The sequence below is a fragment of the Rhinopithecus roxellana genome, chromosome 8, assembly GCF_007565055.1.
Source record: "Rhinopithecus roxellana isolate Shanxi Qingling chromosome 8, ASM756505v1, whole genome shotgun sequence".
NCBI classification, from domain to species: domain Eukaryota; kingdom Metazoa; phylum Chordata; class Mammalia; order Primates; family Cercopithecidae; genus Rhinopithecus; species Rhinopithecus roxellana.
In genome coordinates, this window is record NC_044556.1 from 122,318,274 (window position 1) to 122,338,561 (window position 20,288).

The following is a 20,288-nucleotide window of genomic DNA, read 5'->3' on the forward strand; positions in this document are numbered from 1 at the left end:
AAATTACCCAGAATGCAACACAGAGAGATGGAAAGATAGGAATCTATATAAGACATGAAGGACAGGCTGTGAAGGTCTAATATATGTTTAATCATCATTCTAGAGGAGAATAGGAGAATGACTAAAATGTTTCCAGAATTGATGAAAGTCATGAATTCTAAGATCTAGGAACACCACAGATAACATCCAGACACACATTATAATGAAATTGCAGAGCACCAAAGTCAGAGATAACCATAAAAGCATCAAGAGAAAAAATATATCAACTACTAAAGAACAACAGTTCAGACTTCTTAAGAGCAAAAGTGGAAACCAGAAGTAATGGAATCTTCAAAGTGCAGAGGAAAACACTGCCAAGCTAGAGCTGAATACCTAGTTAAAGGATTATTTTAAAGTGAGGCCTAGTAAAGACACTTTCGGACAGCAAAAACAGTTTGCCATCAAAGGTAAAAGGAACGAAACAAAAAAATGTACTTTAGGAAGAAGAAAAATGATCCAGAAGGAACATGGACAAAGAAGTGGGTAAACATTTAGGTAAATCTAAGCCAATATTAAAACAGTAAGAATAATAGTAATGTATGGTGATTAAAAGCCATCTGAACAGTTTTATTTTCTCACAAATACTAAACAGCTTATTGTGCACTTAATTTAATTACATTGCCATGTAGAAGTTTTAACCATATTTTATTCATTTTTGACTTATAAAACAATCAGGAAAAAACAGTAAACATTGTGATGTAAGATTTACTTATTTTAATCCAAGTTACACTTTGCAAACATACTGAAAATTTTACTGGGTTTTAAATGTGTAATGAAAGAGCCATAGATTCCCCAGAATTTCTTTAAAAAATGTTGTTGATCTTGCATGTTCTATTATATGATTCCAGGTCATTACTTAAGCAAGGATTTCCAATTTAGGCTGAGCTGGGAAAGACATTATTATATTAAAGTTTATGGTTGTGAAAACTTTACCCCCACAACACTGGAAGTACAGGACCTTTGTTTCTCCCTACCCGCATGATGGTGACTTTTTACCACTAGGAGAGTTATGTACTCACTGTGACTCACAGAAAGAGATAAGGTTACTTTATACTATCTCCCAATAAATGCAGCCAAGGATCCTTGGAGAAATTCCAGGACTGAAGCAGAGAAAGTACAAGATGAGCCTGGAATGTCTCATGATGCCAGAAAGTAAGGAAGTGCTCAAAACCTTATGGGGAACATGTGAAAAAGATACAAGAGGCAAATTAGAGGAGGCTCCCAATGACTAAATCTGGGACAATTTCAGAAATAAAATAGCAATAGTAATGGATTACAATCCTTAGAATAAAATAAGAATCCATACTTATATAAATAAACAGTTGAATGAGTAATTATATGAAGGAGAAGGGAAAGCTATTCCTCATAATTAATTAATTTAGAAGAGAAGATTGAAATTTAAAAATCACCATTCGCAAAACATCACAGTAATAGTTTCTCTTAAGAATCATCAATGGATGTTAAAATGAGTAGGTAAAAGCATGATGAGAAACAGGATATTCACATAGCCTCAAATATCACCCGCAAGATATTTATTAATTTCAAAGGAGAAAAAATAAAAACTTTACAGTGGAGAAACCTGAAAGACACCATCTTAACCAAATGATCAAAGTTAACATCACTAGTAGTGAGACAGATCGACATCACATGTCTCCAGATGTAATGCACTGAGAAAGACACACCATTTATATGGGGTGTTTTTGCTAAAAATGCACAGCCTGAAATTAATAACAAGGAAACATCAAATTCAAGGACACTGTACAAAATAACTGGTCAATACGGTACAAAATTATTAGGATCATGAAAGATGAAAAAATACTGAGGTATTGCTCCAAATTAAAGGAGACTAAAGAGGCATAACTAAATGTAATATATGATTGAGGATTAGATCCTGGGCCATAGTATTATAATGTCAATTTCCTTATCTTGATCATGGTTGTGTAGTTTTGTAAGATACTAACATTCTAAGAATCAGGGAGAAGGATATACAGGAATTCTTTGTATTAATTTTCAGCCTTTTAATAAGATAAATTATTTCAAGATGAAAATTATTTTACAAATCAAAGATAGTGTTATGATAGTTTCCTTAAACCTCTCCATCCTCCCATATTCTAAGAAAGGCCATTTATTGGTTACCTCCTTTCCCAGTTCTATGCACAGACATCAATGCATGGCTTCAGGAAAAGTGGGCCAAGTGCAATGCTGAAAAGGAAGGAAACAGTTTGAGTCTGAAGCACAAGGTTCCTACTGTGCTGAATTAGTGTGGTAGAGGCTATTAAAACGCCATCTTTTCCTACCTCCCACTCCTCTCCTTCCTCTGCCTTCATACCCTACATCCCAGACCGCTTTTAATCCTATTGGGAGGGTATGCACAGAGAAATAAAGAGAAAATAATAATGAATGGCTGTGTTCTTTGGCACATGAATAGCAGTTTCCCTTTCAGGACTTCAAGAATAAAAAATGAGAGGATTTAAATCTTGCTAACTTGGTGCAAGAATGTGCGCGTGTGTGTATGTGTGTGTGCGTAGGTAAAAATGTAAACTACCACTATGGAAAGAACAATGCTGGCTTTTAAAATCTACTAAAGTAAAAGAAATAATTATTCCTGAATAAGGTATGTCAAACACCAGTGGGAAGAAAGAAGAGCGGGTTATTTTGTTTAGAGCTGGATGAATTAGGAAAATCCCTTTTTACAGCTAACTCAGAGATGAGCTGTTGTTGCCAAGATGTGGTTTATCAAACATCTAGGCTATCTCACAGGATGTGAGTTGGTTTAGCTTTGTAAAATAGCTCTATTTTTATTTTAGCCAAATCTCTACAGGACTCTCAGTCAACTCCCTCCCCCACTAGAATGAAACAGCAACAACAGCAGCGAAACCTGACTGAAACAGCAGAGTAAATGTTGGCCAGAAGCCTGCTGTGATCCAGCCTGGCTTTTAGAAGGAGTCTCTCTGAGTTTGATTCATTGCTTCTCACAAGCCAGCTCCAGACTGCTTTTCTTGAGATAAAATAAGTTGTAGAAGTATAAAGGGATTGTTGCCACTGGTAATTTTTTTTACTTAAGATAATAAAAAGCACACAAAATTTCCATGCTCATATTTGACTCCTTTCCGGGTCTCCCTTCCTGATTCTAACACACCGTGGAAATGGTGCAAGGAAAACAACCACAGACAGAGTAGTCGGTGTGATTTCATACCACATGACACATTACTTGTGCTTCTTCCTGGAGCAGTCTGTTTTCTGTGAGCTGGCTTCACTCTGGTTTATTACTTGGCATGGTGCGATTTCACCTGGTTGCCCCTCTGTGGCTCAGACGGGGCCTGGGGCATCACTGGATTTACACTGAAAATCAGATGGGCATCTGAACAACTCCCACAGCGCGCATGCACGCACACACACACACACACACACACACACACTTAATCAGCATCAAGTAGTGCAGTTTCCTTTATAAGTGATGGGAGCTGCTGGCTGTTGTTGTTTTTGGCTTGAGGCCTTATAGACCAGCCAGCCGTTGTGTAAGCACGGTCTGTCTGAATTGCTTTGGGGCTGTCTTCTTAGAAGTCTTCTTGCTGTTCATTATTTTGCCAGCAAGCCATTCCTATTACCTTTTTTTTAGATTCCTCAATCTATGTTTTCTCTACTATAAGATAGTAAAATGTAGAGAATCAGGGATCCCTATAAATCTGGAAGATTTTTTTTTTTTTTGGTCTTAATTTAATTTGAGATTGGCATTTAAAACCATTGTAAAACTTGTGAACTTGCTAAGTTTAAACTACAGTTTGGAGTAGGGGTTAATAACGAAGCTGTTCTTCTCATGCTGTTTTAAAAACTTCTGGTGTATATGCCTTTTTATTTTTTACTCATCATACAGTCTATTCAGGAAAATAAAAAAAAACATTAAGTAGCTCTTGGCAGAAGGTCAAAACCAGCATTTCAGGGAAGGTATTTAAAAATCTTTTAAGTGTGGGCTATTTGTATAAGCAATATCTGCACGTTTCTTATGACTGGGAGGGACTATTTTCACAGTCTTTCATGGAAATATTTCTAGACAATTTTCTGCGGCTCTTTTCCCTGAGCTCATTTATTTGCTTTTGCTTCAGAACACAGCATTTTAATGAGCAGTTTTATGAGCCTAACCTGCGTTCTGCAAGCTCCACATGACTGGATTCCTGTTGCATATAACCTTTGCCCTATTTTCCATTAAAACACAAGACTTTCCTATAATCAACTGTATACTATGACCTTGGAGGGAAAAAAATGCAACAGATAGTTTAGTCTACTATTTAGTCTACTTTAGCACACTAAAATTGATTTTTAAAAAAATAGTTGTTTCCTTATAGTTTTTAAAAGTGTATGTATTAATATTTTCATCACAAATTTATTTATTTTGTAGGATGCCTAATTCAATATTACCATATCCCTCTGAGTAAATAACTCATTTAGCTATCTTTATAATCCACTGAGGGATGTACAAAGGCAGGATGAACCCCAAATCATTTTGGAATTATGAAAATTCAAAACAAAATGCAAAGTTTTCTGTCTCCACTTGGTCTTACGTATAATAATAGGTGTCAGGAAGTTCCTTCTTATTGCAAAGCTAAATCATCATCTGATACATTTTGACTCCTCTTTGTGCTTTAATTCAAATGTAAAAAAACTATTTTTTACTTTATACATGGTATCCTACTATTTTTATGTAGAATAGCTTTCTCTTCTATACCCTGAGACATCCAAAGTTACTTACTTTTTCCTCCAGGTTTCACTTCCAGTATTTTAATCAGTTTTCTTAATATCTGCTAAATATTCAAGCTCTCCCTTTCATTTGAGCAGTAAAGCCTCAAGCAGAATGCTTGAGTAGAGCCCCTGCAAGGGTCTAACCAGTACTAAGAACAATGGAGCTATTGTTGTGTAGCACACCCAGCTCCCCTCCAGATCATGCATTCCAGCCATGTTTGCCTTTGAAAATTACACTGTGGATTTAAGGTAGTCTGCGGTTGCTTGTAACACCTTGCTCTTTTTCTGCCCTGCTTACTTTAGCCAATCTGTCCTCATCTTATAATTCTGTTTACATTTTCTTCTTAGGACAAGGAAGGCACTCTTTAAAACAGGGTGCAGTAAGTTTAGGGCAAATGAAAGGAAATCTACTTCACATAGCAGGTTATAAACTTGTGGAACTCATTAGTCCCAAAAGGTGGGACTGGCAGGAAATGTAAATGAATTCAGAAATCTTTTAGCCAGATTTATGAATGAGAGCCACAAATGGCTACTAAGAAAACTGGGGCTATACCTGACTTTTACAACAGAAGTCAGAGAGCAGCTTTGAGCTCCCACACAGGATGCCTCTTGAGACTTACTGGGGTGGCTGACCTTGGGTCTGGCCCACTATGGGATTTCCTGCGCATCCTGTGTCCCTTCTGCACTTTTTCTCAGTTTCACTGGGTCTCAGAAAGAACTAGTAAGGCTTATCTGGGTGAGGAAACTTTCTTTTTAAAGTAGAGACTAGAAGAAAGCTTCGTAACTTCTCCTTTCCCATTCAACCATTTGCCTACCTTAGTGCCAATTATGACTGTCAGGGAATGAGGGATGTGATTGTGATGTCTGTCTAGTAGAAACTAGCTGAGATCCGATACTTTCTTTTACGCTAAGTCAGACACTTCTTTTTCCTGGGAATTTTCAGGCCTGAGACCATAAATAGCTTTTTTATTTCATCCTGTACTCTATCCTCAGTAGAACCTTCAATCACTTAACTCCTCTGCTTTTCCCAGACCTATATCTCTTTACTGCAGTGTTCTCAAACTGGAGCACTTAAAAAATTCAACTGCTCCTGGCTTCACCCCAGACCAATTAAATCATAATCTTTGAGGGTGTAGCCCAGGTGTCAATAATCTTTAAAACCATCCCAGGTAATTCTCCCAGCAACAAAGTTGAGAGTCTTGACCTCACAAGTAGTGTTAGGTTCTCTCCTTACCCTCAGCTCCCTGCTTGGCATCTCAGTGTTGTCTGTGACATTGTTCTGCAATAGCCACCTCTCTATGTTGAATGTTTATTAGTGATTATGGTGAAGCGCTCTACACAAGTCATCGATGCTAGGTCTTTATGCTTTTTCTGTCCTTCCAACCGTGAATACTTAGTAAAAGAAAACTTGCTGTGAAATCCGGACCATTGCAAATACCCAACACTTATAAGACCCTGCCCTCCTTTTACTTACCTCTTTGTTGACTAGCCAATCACCTGCTCCAAAAATGATCTTCCATCACATCTGTGCCTCACTTTTCCTATAGGCAAGAATGTCACCTCTTAAGAAAATACAGAAGCCAACCAGAAGAAGCTGCCCGTTACCTTTATCTTTACCTCAGCTGAGCATTCTTCCACCATTCTCTTCTTATTCCTTTAAATTGTTAAAAAGAAAAATTCCACTTTCACTTATTAAATATGATTGAGTACAAACTGTGTGTAATACATTAAAATACAGGGGCAAAGACCTATTAGAAAGCAATTAACAATAATACACGAAAAGAGTATAAAGCCTTAACGATAAGAAATATTTAATAAGCTATGAGTGTCTAGGAAGGAGGGATCGTTTTGGCCAGGTCTTGAATAATGAAAAGATTTTTGCAAGCAAATATCAGGCAAAAGGGCTTTCATATTCAAAGGCGCAACATGGCTAAAGGCACCAGGTCATGAATCTTTCTGAATATTTCTCCTTTACGGCATACTGAATCTCATTTGTTTGTTGTTATTTCTAGTGTCTTTAGTCTTTTGCCTTCTGGCTTCTTTTTAAACTTCATATACACGTGTCTTGCCTGGCCTAAAAGAAACATCTTTGACCCAGCCCTGATATCTTGATAAACACCATGCCATTCCCTTCATTTTTCTGCCAAACTTTCACAGTATGACTTATACTTTCTTTCAGCCCCCTTTCCACATTATCCATCTCACCCTCCTAATCCAGCTTCTGGCCCCCCTTTAATCCTATCCACAAACCCCCATCCCCACAGAAAAGTTCTGTTAAAGATTCTTACATCATTCAGACAAAGCCACTGGCCAGCCCTCATTCCATTTAGCCCCTCAGCAATATCTGGTGGCACTGTTAATGACTGCCTTTTTCTTGAAAGCTTTTTTATAAAGTAGCCTGGGATGTTGCATGATCTTTGAACTCTCCTCGCCTTTTTTTCACTCTTTATGGTCTCCTTTGCTCGCACTTCTTCCACCTCCTTAACTGTGAATATCCATGCCCAAATACTTTCCTTCCTCTCTTTCTTGTTTCATTCCATTATTTATTCTTTCATTCTGAAAGCATTTACTAAGTACTCACACTAGGCCAGGCACTTTGCTAAACACAAAGATAATTTTTTTTTTTTCTGTACACTCATTGCTTTTAAGAATCTTTTCTATTCTTATGGCTCCAGCTTCCAATTCTGTATGAAAGATTTCTAAATCTACATTTTCTGTTGTGACTTCTGAATGCTCATTCTGTGATTCCAGTTGCCACCAGATACGTCCTTTGCATCTACAAAATTTACTAAAAAATAAATTCATTTTTTTTCCATAAAAACCAATTTCTCTGCCTCCGTTTATTTGCCCCAATCAATGAAGTCACCGTATCAGTCTTCAAGGCTGGACATCTGAGCATATTATTTTACTCTTAATAGATTTTGTATCAATTCTGTCACAATTTTCAAATAATTTCTTCTTTAGAATGCCTTTATGATCTACTGTTACCTCTCCATTTTTATAGCAACCCACTTGATCCAGACTTCACACATAGTTTCTTACTAAAGACAATAATTGATCTCCCTGCTTCCAGTCTCACTCTCCTTAAATAAATTCAGTGTGCAGTTGCCATACTAATCTTCCTAAAACAATGCTTGAGCACATCCTTTCTGGTGACCTTTCAAGCCCACCACATTTCATCTCATCTCCTTAGCCTAACCCAAGTTTTCCACAATCCGACTACTCATTTTGCAATTCAGCCATATATTCTTCTACTCAACATATTTGTTACCATGCCCTCCCCAGTATTTTCTCAAACACATCAAACTAATTTCCACCTCCATTCCCTTTGTTTCCCTCACCTAGATGCTTTCTAAAGGACTGCATGTCCCAATACAACCAAGCCAAATCTCACTCACTCTCCTTCCATAGCCTTGCCAGGCTCCTGAAATCTCTAGAAAACTCTCCTCTCTTGAAAAGCTAATTACACTTACAGGCTATACCATACCACTTAGTTTATATTACATGCTATCTTCATGACACATTGTTTTTGGCCTGTTGATGGGCTCCTCCCCAAAAACAGGGTAAACTTCTTAGGTGCACAAAGTGTGCTGTGACTCTCCCTTTAATCTCCAAAGAAATCTAGTGCATGTCTCATCATATGTTAAATGTTTAATACATAGCCTGGGTTAGTTGTAATAATTATCTATGCTTCAGTAAACTGGTTTAGACCAAGATAGACTCTACAAGTACAAAAGAAACTTATGTTTACACTGTATATAAAGGGGTCATTTTCTGCTGAATAACATTAGTATCTAGTCTGCATGTCAGTTTTGAAGTAGATGCCTTTTTCTAACTCAAAAAGAGGCAGTTAAGGAGTAATTATTGAGCCACCAGATCTAAATACCAAATTGTAGGAAATACAAGGAGTGGAAGAGCATATTAAATGATATGCAGGGGATGCAATCAGCCAAATCCATTCTGGGGGATTGGACAGAATCTACAGGACAAAAATTATTTTTAATACCAACAAATTGCAAGAGCAAGAAATAGAGAGATGGAGAAGTCTGAAGATTAGAATAGACATAAGAGAAATATCTACCAGTCACAGTGACATGTTTTGGATCTGTATCCCCACCAAATCTCATGTCAATTGTAATCCCCAATGTAGGAGGTGGGGCCTGGTGAGTGGTGATTGGATTATGGGGATGGATTTCTCATGAATGTTTCAGCATCATCTCCCCTTCGTACTGTCCTAGTGACAGTGAGTGAGTTCTCATAAAATCTGATCATTTAAAAGTATGTGGCACCTCCCTATTCCCTCTCTTGTTACTGTTCTTGCTACTGTGAAGTGCTGGTTCCCCCTTCACCTTCCACCATGATTGTAAATTTCTTGAAGCCTCCCCAGAAGCCTGGCAGATGCTAGTATCATGCTTTCTATACAGCCTGCAGAGTCCTGAGCCAGTTAAATCTCTTTTCTTTATAAATTACTGAGTCTCAGGTATTTCTTTATAACAACACAAGAATGAACTAATATACACAGTATATGGACTTATTTCAATTCAAACTCAAACAAATAAACTTTAAAACATTTTTAAAGACAATTGGGGAAGTGTAATATGAACACTAAATATATAATAATGTTAAAAAATTATTAATATTTTAGATAATAAAAATAATGTGTTTATGTTTTCTAAGGGTTCTTATCTTTTAAGATTATACACTGAAATATTTACAGATAAAATTATGTGATGTCTGAGTTTGCCTCAAAATAGTTGAGAAGTATAGACAGAACAAGGTTGGCCGTGTGGTGAATTGTTAAAGTTGAGTAACGAGAGATTAATTTGTACTGTTCTTTCTATTCTACCTACTTTTACATATATTTAAAATTTCTCAAATAAAAATATTTTTAAAGTAGTTATTGATGTTAAGAAATTCTTGTTAAATATTTCTGATGTGATAATGACAATGTGGTTATGATTTTTGAAAAGGAATTTTTATCTTTTGGAAATACCAACTGAAATATTCATGCATGAAATGAAAATAAGGTAGACATTGATGTCATTGCGTTTTTAAAAGATTATAATAAAATGAGAACAAAAAAGTTTAAATTGTCATTTAAAAATTTCTTATCCCCAGAAATACATCCATAAACCCCAAGGTGAGAAAGCAATACTTTAGACAGTTATGTAAAGCCTATTCTGTGTTTTACCTGTTTATACCTAAAGACTATATAGCAAGCACATCTGTGAGTTGCACATCCTGTAGATGAGTGCATAGAGAAGAGTAAAAAATAACCAAACACTGTACATGAGAAGTCATAATCTTTAAAGATACAGGATTTATCATAAAAGTAATGGCTTTAAAAACTGGATTATATTCCAGGTAACATCGACCTTCAACGGATATACATTCAGACATGCTAGTGCAAGATAAAGTGACTAATGCCTGTAATCTCAGCTAGTTCAGAGGCTTAAGCAGGAGGATTGCTTGAAGACAGGAGTTTGAGACCAGCCTGGGCAACATAGCAAGACCCTGTCTCTAAAAACATTTCTTTAATTAGCTAGGCATGGTAGCATCTCACCTGTAACCTGCTACTTGGGAAGTTGAGATAGGGGGATTAGTTGATCCCAGAAGTTCAAGTGAGCTATGATCACACTGCTTGACTGCAGCCTGGGCAACAGAGCAAGGCCCTTTTTCTAAAAAAACTAAAAAATGAATAAACAAACATGCTAAAGTAGTCCTTGATTTAAAAAAACAAAACAAAACCAACCAAATATAGAGAAAACTCCACAGGCTTTCCCCAATATCAATTTAATTCATAAATTTAGTGTTAGGCCTCCAAAAAACTTTTCAGTGAAAGGTTGATTATTAGCAAATTTATCTGATTTCAGGGAGAAGAGTCTTGTCTCTGTGATTAGAATATTCATGAGCAACCAAATGGCCAGTAAGTTAATATCAGAACCTAGCTGAATGTCTGGAAAACCTGCAAGTTAGAAAATCATTAATGGGTGCTCATTTGTGTAGCACATATACTAAAATTGGAAAGATATAGAAAAAATTAACACAGCCCCTGCACAAGAATAACATGCAAATTCAGGAAGCATTTCATATTTTTCTGAATGAGAAATTTAACAGAGATACATATTATAAAAAAGAACTAAACAGAAATTTTGGAGCTGAAGAATTCAATGACTGAAATAAAAAATACAATGGAAAGATTCAATAATTGACTAGATCAACCAAAAGAAAGAATTTTTAAACTTGAAAATGAGTATTTTGAAATAACCCAGTCAGAAAAAAAGAAAAACAAAGTAAAGAAGAATTAGGAATGCTTACAGGACCTATTGGGACACCACTAAGTGAGCAAATATTCACAGTATGAGAATTTCAGGAAAGGCATAGAAAACCTATTTAATGAAATAATAGCTGAAAACTATGCATGTCTTGGAAGAAATATGGATATCTAGATCCAGGAAACTCAAAACCCCAAATACATTAAGTTCAAAGAAAATCACGTTATAATCAAAGTGTCAAAAGTCAAAGACAAAGAATTCCCACAATAGCAAGAGAAAAGTGTTAAGTCACAGATAAGGGAATCTCCATTAAGCTAACATTAGATTTCTCAGCAGACACCTTATAAGCTAGGAAAGAATGGGATGATAAATTCAAAGCACTGAAAGAAAAAAAAAGATGTTAGCCAAGAATACTATACCCAGAAAATCTATACTTCAGAAATGAAGGGGAAATAATGTCTTTCCCAGACAAACAAAAACAAGAAATTCATCACCACTAGACCAGCATTACAAAAAATTATTAAAGAAGTCCTACACATGGAAGCAAAAAGATGATAATTCTACCATCATAAAAACATGCAAAAGTGAAACTCACTCATAGAGCAGACAGACAAATGATTAAGGGAAAGGAATTTAATCTTATCATGTCAGGACACCACCAAACTGCAAAGATAAATCATGAGAGAGGAAAAATAGAAACAAAGGATATACAAAACAATGAGAATATAAACAGGATGACAAGATTAAGTCCTCACCTAACAATAATAACCTTGAATATGAGTAGATTAAATTCCCCAATTAAAAGATATAAACTGGTTGAATGGTTAAAAATCAAGACCCAACTATATGCTGCCTACAATAAACTCACTTTACCTATGAAGATACACATAGACTGAAAGTGAAGGAATGAAAATATATATTCCATACAAACAGAAACCCAAAATGAGCAGGAGTACTGACGTGTTTTGGCTGTGTCCCCACCCAAATCTCATCTTGAATTATAGTTCTTATAATTCCCACATCTTGGGAGGGACCTGGTGGGAGGTAACTGAATCATGGGGGTAGTTTCCCCCATGCTATTCTCATGAGAGTGAGTAAGTACTTACAAGATCTGATGGTTTTATAAGGGGCTTCCCCCTTTGCTTGGTTCTCATTCTTCTTGCTGTTGCCATGTGAAGAAGGACATATTTGCTTCCTCTTCCGCCTTGATTATAAGTTTTCTGAGCCCTCCCCAGCCATGCTGAACTGGAGTCAATTAAACCACTTTTCTTTATAAATTACCCAGTCTCGAGTATGTTTTTGTTAACAGTATTTACACATATATCAGATAAAATAGACTTTAAGTCAAAAACTGTGAAGAAGAGATAGAAAGTCATTGTGTCAGTATATATATAATGACATATATATAAAATGACTTTCATATATATGTATTTACAATTGCTATATCCTCTTGATGATTGACCTCTCTCTATATATGTATGTGTGTCATTGTATGTATATATTATGTGTGTGTTTATATATAATATATGTGTCATAATATATAATATATGTTATTACATATAATATATATAGTTACATATGTAACTATATGTAATATATGTAATTATATATAATATATAATGTATATATAATATATAATTATAATTATATACTATATACTATATATTATATATTATGACACACATATATGTTATAGATATACAATGACACACATACATATATATAGAGAGAGAGAAAGAGAAAGAGGTCAATTCATCAAGAAAATATAGCAATTGTAAATATATATGCACCTAACAGTGGAGCACCCAGCTATATAATGCAAGTATTATTAGATCTAAAGGGAGAGATAGATCTCAATACAGTAATAGCTGGGGACTACAATACCCCACTGTCAGCACTGGATAGATCACCTAGGCATAAAATCAGCAAAGAAACATTGGATTCAAACTGTACTATAAATCAAATGGACCTAACAGACATTTACAGACCATTCCATGTAATAGCTACAGAATATGTATTCTTCTCATTAGCACATGGAACATTCCCCAGGATAGATAATATGTTAGGCCACAAAACAAGTCTCAACAAATTTTTAAAAATCAAAATCATATGAAATATATTTTCTTACCACAATGGAATAAAACTAGAAATCAAAATCAAGTGGAACTTTGGAAACTGAACAATTACATGTAAATTAAACAACATGCTCCAAAACAACCAAAGGGTAAATTAAGAAATTAAGAAGTACTTTAAAAATTTTCTTGAAACAAATGAAAATATAAACATATCAAATCCTATGCAATACAGCAAAAGCAGTAGTAAGAAGAAAGTTTATAGCAATAAACTTCAGAAAAGTAGAAAGATTTCAAATAAACAACCTAATGATGCACTTCAGGGAACTAGAAAAGCAAGAATAAGCCAAACCCAAAATTAGAAGAAGGAAGGAAATAATAAAGATCAGAACAGAAATAGAGATTAAAACAACAATACAAAAGATCAAGGAAACAAAAAGTTGGTTTTTTGAAAAGATAAACAGAATTGGCAAACCATTAGCTAAACTAAGAAAAAAAGACCTAAATAAATAAAATCCAAAGTGAAAAAATGAAACATTACAACTGACACCACAAAAAAGAAATATTACAGCTGATACTTCAGAAATACAAAGGATTTAAGACTATTATGAACAATTATATACCAAAAAATTCGAAAACCTAGAAGAAATGGATACATTCCTGGGCACATACAAGCTACCAAGATTGAACCAGGAAGAACTGGAAAACTTGAACAGAACAATTCAGTAATGAAACAGAATCAGTAATAAAGTCTCCCAACAAAGAAAAACCCAAGACCAAATGGCTTTGCTGATGAATTCTACCAAACCTTAAAAGAAGAATTAACACCAGTTCTTCTCAAACTGTTTCAGAAAATGGAAGGGAATTTTTTCAAACTCATTCTATGAGGCCAGCATTACACTGATACCAAAACCAGACAAGGAGGCAAGAAAATAAAGAAAACTACAGGCCAATATCCCTGATGAACACAGATGCAAAAACTCTCAATGAAATACTAACAAACTGAATGCCACAGCACATCAAAAAGATTATACACCATAATCGAATGGGATTTATCTCAAGGATGCAAGGATGGTTCAACATATACAAGTCAATAAATGCAGTATATCACATCAACAGAATGAAGGATAGAAACAATAATAATCTCAACAGATACAGAAAAAACATTTTATAAAATTCAACATCACTTGTTGTGTTGAGGAATTTAACTGAACACAATAAAGGGCTTAAATGACAAAACCACAGCTAAATGATACTAAATAAGGAAAAGTTGGAAGCTTCTTCTCTAAGAACTGGAACAAGACAATGACGTCCACTTTCTCAACTCTTATTTAACATAGTACTAGAAGTTCTAGCCAGTACTATTTGGCAAGAGAAAGAAATGTGGCTAGTTCCAATTATGATGTGCTGTTTAAGTGTAACATATACACTAGATTTCCAATACTTTCTACAAGAAAAGAATGCAAAATATCTTATTAATAAATTTTATTTTGATTAATTGATTACGTATTGTATTAGTTTGCTAGAGATGCCATAACAAAGTATCATAGACTAGGTGGGTTAAACAAGATAAATGTATTTTTCACAATTCTAGAAGGTAGAAGTCTGAGATCAAGGTGTCATCAGGTTGGTTTCTTCTGAGACCTCTCTTCTTGGTTCATGTCATCATATGATCTTCCCTCTGTGTGTGCCCATGTCCATTTTGCCTCTTGTTATAAGAACACCAGTTATATTGGATTGGGGCCCATCCTAATGAACCCACTTTAACTTAATTACTTCTTTTGAAACCCCATCTCTCAATATAGTCACATTTCTGTGGTACTGCTGGTTAGGGCTTCAACATGAATTTTGTGGGGGACACAACTCAACTCATAATACCTGTCAAAATAATAATATTTTGGACCTATTTGGTTAAAAAAGGCAGTATTAAGGTAAATTTCAACACTTCATTGTTACTTTGTAAAATATGGCTACTAGAAATGTGGCTTGCATTATATTTCAATTGAACAGTACTGGATTTTATTTATTTGGGACACCAAAACACTGTATCCTCACCTGCTGAAAAAATAAGAAAAAGTTCTCATTTAAAATAATGTGCCATTTTCTACTATATTTCCCTTTTAGTACTAAGTTTTATTTTGGTGTTGCTAATAAGCAAAAGCAGTGAGATGGTATATAAAGAAAATGAAATGTGCACAAAGAAAATTAGACCAGAGTTCTATTTGGATCTTACTATCTTTATGATCTCAGGCATAGCCCTTACCCTTTCTTTAATTTCTTCTTTCTACAAAAGAGAGGATAACAGCTGACATTTGTTGAGTGATTATTTTGTGCCAGGTACTCTTCTGAATTTCTACACTAGTAATTTATTTAATCCATACAACAACCCTTTGAATATTTTAGATAGTAGTATTACTCTATTTGAGAGAAAACTGAAGCACACAGAGATTAATTAACCTGCTCAAGACTCCAGAGTTTAGTAAGTGGTAGAAGCAACTGGCCTAACTCCATACCACATCATTTATTTCCCCCTGTACTTGTGTCTCAAAAGATTGTTGTGAGGATCTACTGAGATGGTATATGTAAAGGCATTTGAAAACTGATGACTGTTAATTATTTTCTTTGTCTGCCTTCCTAGGAACATTTCAGATAAAGCTATTATTTTTCTCTTTTGACCAGGAAATCTATATATCTTTCTTGACAGCCTGGTAATTTCAGAATGAATAGAAGTGTTTGTATCTGTGGGTTTGACACACTACTGAATCACAAAGTCTCTGGAATAATTCTCAAAGCCATCACTTTCAGCCCACTTTCTCATTCATTAATGCTCTATTCTTTTTCTAGCATGTCTAGAATTCTCTTGAATTCTTGCAGAGAATTGGTGCTCCTTTAATACCTGCTATTTCAGAATAGCTTTGACTTAAATACGCTTTCCTTTTCTCCCAGTTGCAAAATGTCAGGGCTGCCAGCCGAAAGGGCTTCTGAAGATTGTCAGTGTTCTCATATTCAGATAGGTAGCAAAGGGTCTGACACATTTGGTATAATAAACCCACAAACGTTCATTAGTAAGATTGTAGCCTGATTTATTTCTCTGATTTAGAAAACACTCCTAAAGAAGGAGAGTTTGTCTGCAAGGAACCTTCTGAATTCTTTTTCTAATTCAAGCTCGTATTTATAAATTTTGTAAACTCAGATGTTGCTTATGTCATTTACATCATTTATCTCAAATAATAATAAAAATGATTCACTTTTTTGAGCACTATTATACGTCTGACACTGTGGTAAGTGCCATTTCTGTATTCTCATTTGGTGATATCACATCTGCTCTACCCTATAAAATGTATGTGTATATTACCTTCACTTATAAGCACAGAAATTAAGGCTTAGAGAGGTTGAGTAACTTCTTAACTAACTTCACTAAGCTAATTAGTGACAGAGTCAAGATATAAATATAGGTCATCTAATTCCATAGTTCATACTCTTGATCACTATTCCACATTTCCCTCAAACCAAAGTGGATTGAGCATTTGGGGTATTCTCTCTAAGTCAGGTGGATATTTTTAAAACTTGTATTTGATGAATGCTGCAAATAGGTGTATGATCCAGTTTTTCTTACTGCTTCTGTGATTTGGTAATTCTCCTACAGATGGTAGAATATGGTATTCACAATAATATGAAAAACATAATTAAATTTGACAAGAATTCTATTAAAATAGCAAGATTTACCATCCAGAATTATTTCATTTATTTTTAATTCCTCTTTTATCTTAATCAAACATACCACCTTGATGTTATGTGAAGCTATCTTATATGCTACCTTAAGCTGTATGCATTCATTTATGAAACCTCTAAAACTATGTATCATGTCCTTTCTATTTTATGTATATTGCCAAGTAGTTTATAAGTGATTAAAGAATATTGCTAGAAATTATATTAAATTAGATAGATAATATTACTTTATCACTTTTGATTCATTTGGCCCCCAATGTAGTATGAAACCTTGTAATTAATTTTTTTTTTTTTTTTTTTGGAGACAGAGTCTTGCTTTGTCACCCAGGCTGAAGTGCAGGGTGTGATCTCGGCTTACTGCAATCTCTGCCTCCCAGGCTCAAGTGATCCTCCTACTTCTGCCTCCTGAATATCTGGAATTATTGGCATGCACCAGTATGCCTGACTAATTTTTAAATTTTTTGTAGAGACCACGTTTCATCATATTGCCCAGGCTGGTCTCAAATTAATGAGCTCAAGTGATCTACCCACCTTGGCTTCCCAAAGTGTTAGGATTACAGGCATAAGCCACCACGCCCAGCCTGTGATAGATTTTTAGGAAACGCCTTTTTATCAAATAGTTCATTTAACTAAAACGCCTTTAATTGAGAAGGCATTATATCTATTCTAAAAGTGTTTATATGGATTAAGTAGACGTAAACAATTGGTAGAGGAAAAAACATAGTACTCACTAACAATAGTATTTGCAGAAAATTTGAAGCCATGGTTTAAAAAAAAGAGAAATTTGAGGGAAAATGTAAATACATGTAGTAATAATGCTTTCTTAGCAAATTTCACATCTTTAGTCTACTGTCACCTTATTGCTTTGTAAAGAAACATCTTATTCCCAGTCATAAAAGTTACTTAGACTTATAAACTCATTAATGTTTACTAGTAGTTGCAATCTGATTTCTTCTCCTAAACTACTTTAAAAACAGTCTAAGGAAAAAAGGTTTTAAAAACCAACATTTGGCCAGGCGCGGTGGCTCAAGCCTGTAATCCCTGCACTTTGGGAGGCCGAGAAGGGTGGATCACAAGGTCAGGAGATCGAGACCATCCTGGCTAATGCGGTGAAACCCCATCTCTACTAAAAAAATACAAAAAACTAGCCCGGCGAGGTGGCGGACACCTATAGTCCCAGCTACTCGGGAGGCTGAGGCAGGAGAATGATGTAAACCCAGGACGCAGAGCTTGCAATGAGCTGAGATCCGGCCACTGCACTCCAGCCTGGGCGACAGAGCGAGACTCCGTCTCAAAAAAAAAAAAAACCAACATCAGCTTTATCTCTTATACCTCACGTAATATTTACAAACCTTATTAATAAAGCACTCAGGACAATCTGATACACTACAAAATTTAAAATAATACAGAATTGTTTCAAATAATAATTGCATCCTTCTATAAAATTTGCTTAGAATAGTTTTAATTTTTATTATAAATGCAGCCATAGTTGTTGATCTTTAAGCAATCTTGACTCTCTTAGCTTTTGCCACTTTATAAGAAGTAGACAAATCTGATAGCCTATGTAAATATCAGAATTAGTGTGAAGCAAAGATAGTTTTGTGTTTTTGTACTTTACATCCTCCAGATTATCAAACAGGCAATATACACACACACTCAATTTCAGAAGAATGAGAGAGAGAAGTAACAAAAGAAAAAAACCTCCAGACCCAGTGATTATTACTCCAAGAATATAGATCTTTGTTTAAGCAATCTTCCTCTGAATGTCAGTAGTTGTAGAAGTCTTAGTATATTTTTATCATCTTCATAAAGTTATTTTTCTGTAAAGTAAAGGTTTGCCTAAATTGAGATAAGCTCCTTTAAATTTTAATTTATTTCTTAATTGGTTATGAGTATTTACAGTGACAGAAGAAGTTCTGGTTTTGGCAACTTTGGAAGTAGCTCCCCAACTTTGGGACATGTACGTATTGTCTGTATGGTGACTCAGCTGTGGTCTGGTGCTATTATCACTTACGTTCTATTTTTGAATATTGGAAACAAGAAATTTGCAACAGCCCAACCTAGCAAATTTCTTCTGATTTTGCTTTCATCTTTCCTTTTAACAAAAATTAACTTAAATTTCCTAAAACAGTCTTCAGGTCTTTTTTTTATCTTGATCATCTACTAAGGTTCTTGGGCCCTAGGAATGTCTGAGAAGGTGCACTCAGTAATTCATGTGTAGGAATTGTTGAAAAAGTTATCTTCAGGCCTTTTGGGAGTTCTGTAGTTGGATGTAGGTGACAGCTTTATCAGCTACAGTATTCAGTGAACCTCAGGGAAGTTTAAAACCCCTGATGATAGCTGCTCTTTTAATGGCTTCATTTTAATTCTGTACTCCAGAAAGAAATGATTCTATTCACAGAATTTTACAGTTGTGTGTGGTTTTTTTGGTTGCTTTAATGCATTGCATTATTTTTTACTAAGAAGTTTTTACATGTGAAGCAAGTATAATTGTATTTAAATTGAACTTTGATTTTCTGCCTCATAATATAAAGAAAAGGTAAAAAGATCAACTGCATACCTATGCTACTATTTTGCTATATAGTTTATTATGACTGCCCATGCTGCTTTCATATTAGTTGAATTTTATTGCCCCTGCTTTCTCTAGGACTTTATTAACTTTGATATAGTGTATCTATACTCATCCATGTAAATGATTTTGAGGAACAAAACAATTGACAGATTTTTGCTTTACAATATATGTGATTTTTGTTTCATACCTTTGTCCATGTTTCAATCTTTGTAACCAGACCTAGTTCTATATTGCATAGATCTTATAATCCCTTAATACCCTGATGCTAAAATGAATGAGCTTTAAAAATGCCTGTTAAACAAATAGTATAAAGGATAAAATAATTTAAAATTTCTTTACAGTTACAAGTTTTTAGGTGATGAAAGTAGAATTCCTAAAATATAAATTACTCTTGTGTCATTTTCCCCCTAATCTTTAGGTGTTATCTTCTTACAAATGAAACCACTGGGGTTTTTCTTGTGATTATAGTATTTCATTATTTGAGTATGTAAACATTATGATGATGGTGTTACGGAATTAACAGCAGCAAAGGAATCGCTCTGAGTCAAAAAGAGCCTTCATCACGATCAACAGTACAATTGTTTTATGTCTATAAGGCATTTCTCATAGGACTATATTTGGTCATCCCGGTAGCTTTTGGAAACACATGTTTTATCTCACAGTATTTGTAGATCACTTTTTGTGGTGGGGTGAGCATCAACACTATCTTAACCATACCCTTCCAGCCTCATCAAATTCGAAGTGAATGACTGGTGGTGGAGAGAGGTTTTCAGTGAAACCATTCTTGATAATGTAGGGTTGGAAAAATTCAAAGGTACGTTACCATGGTAACAGTGTTTTCCTAGTGATGACCTGATTTACTAA

General features: G+C 34.9%; 1 protein-coding gene and 1 non-coding gene across 7 annotated transcripts in view; both read left to right on the top strand.

Moving 5' to 3' along the window:
• Positions 1 to 20,288, top strand: part of DNM3 (dynamin 3) — a 572,648-nt gene that overhangs the window by 509,765 nt on the left and 42,595 nt on the right. The window lies entirely within an intron of this gene.
• Positions 10,767 to 10,873, top strand: LOC115899364. The gene has a single exon (XR_004059090.1). It is a non-coding gene; the product is annotated as a U6 spliceosomal RNA (small nuclear RNA).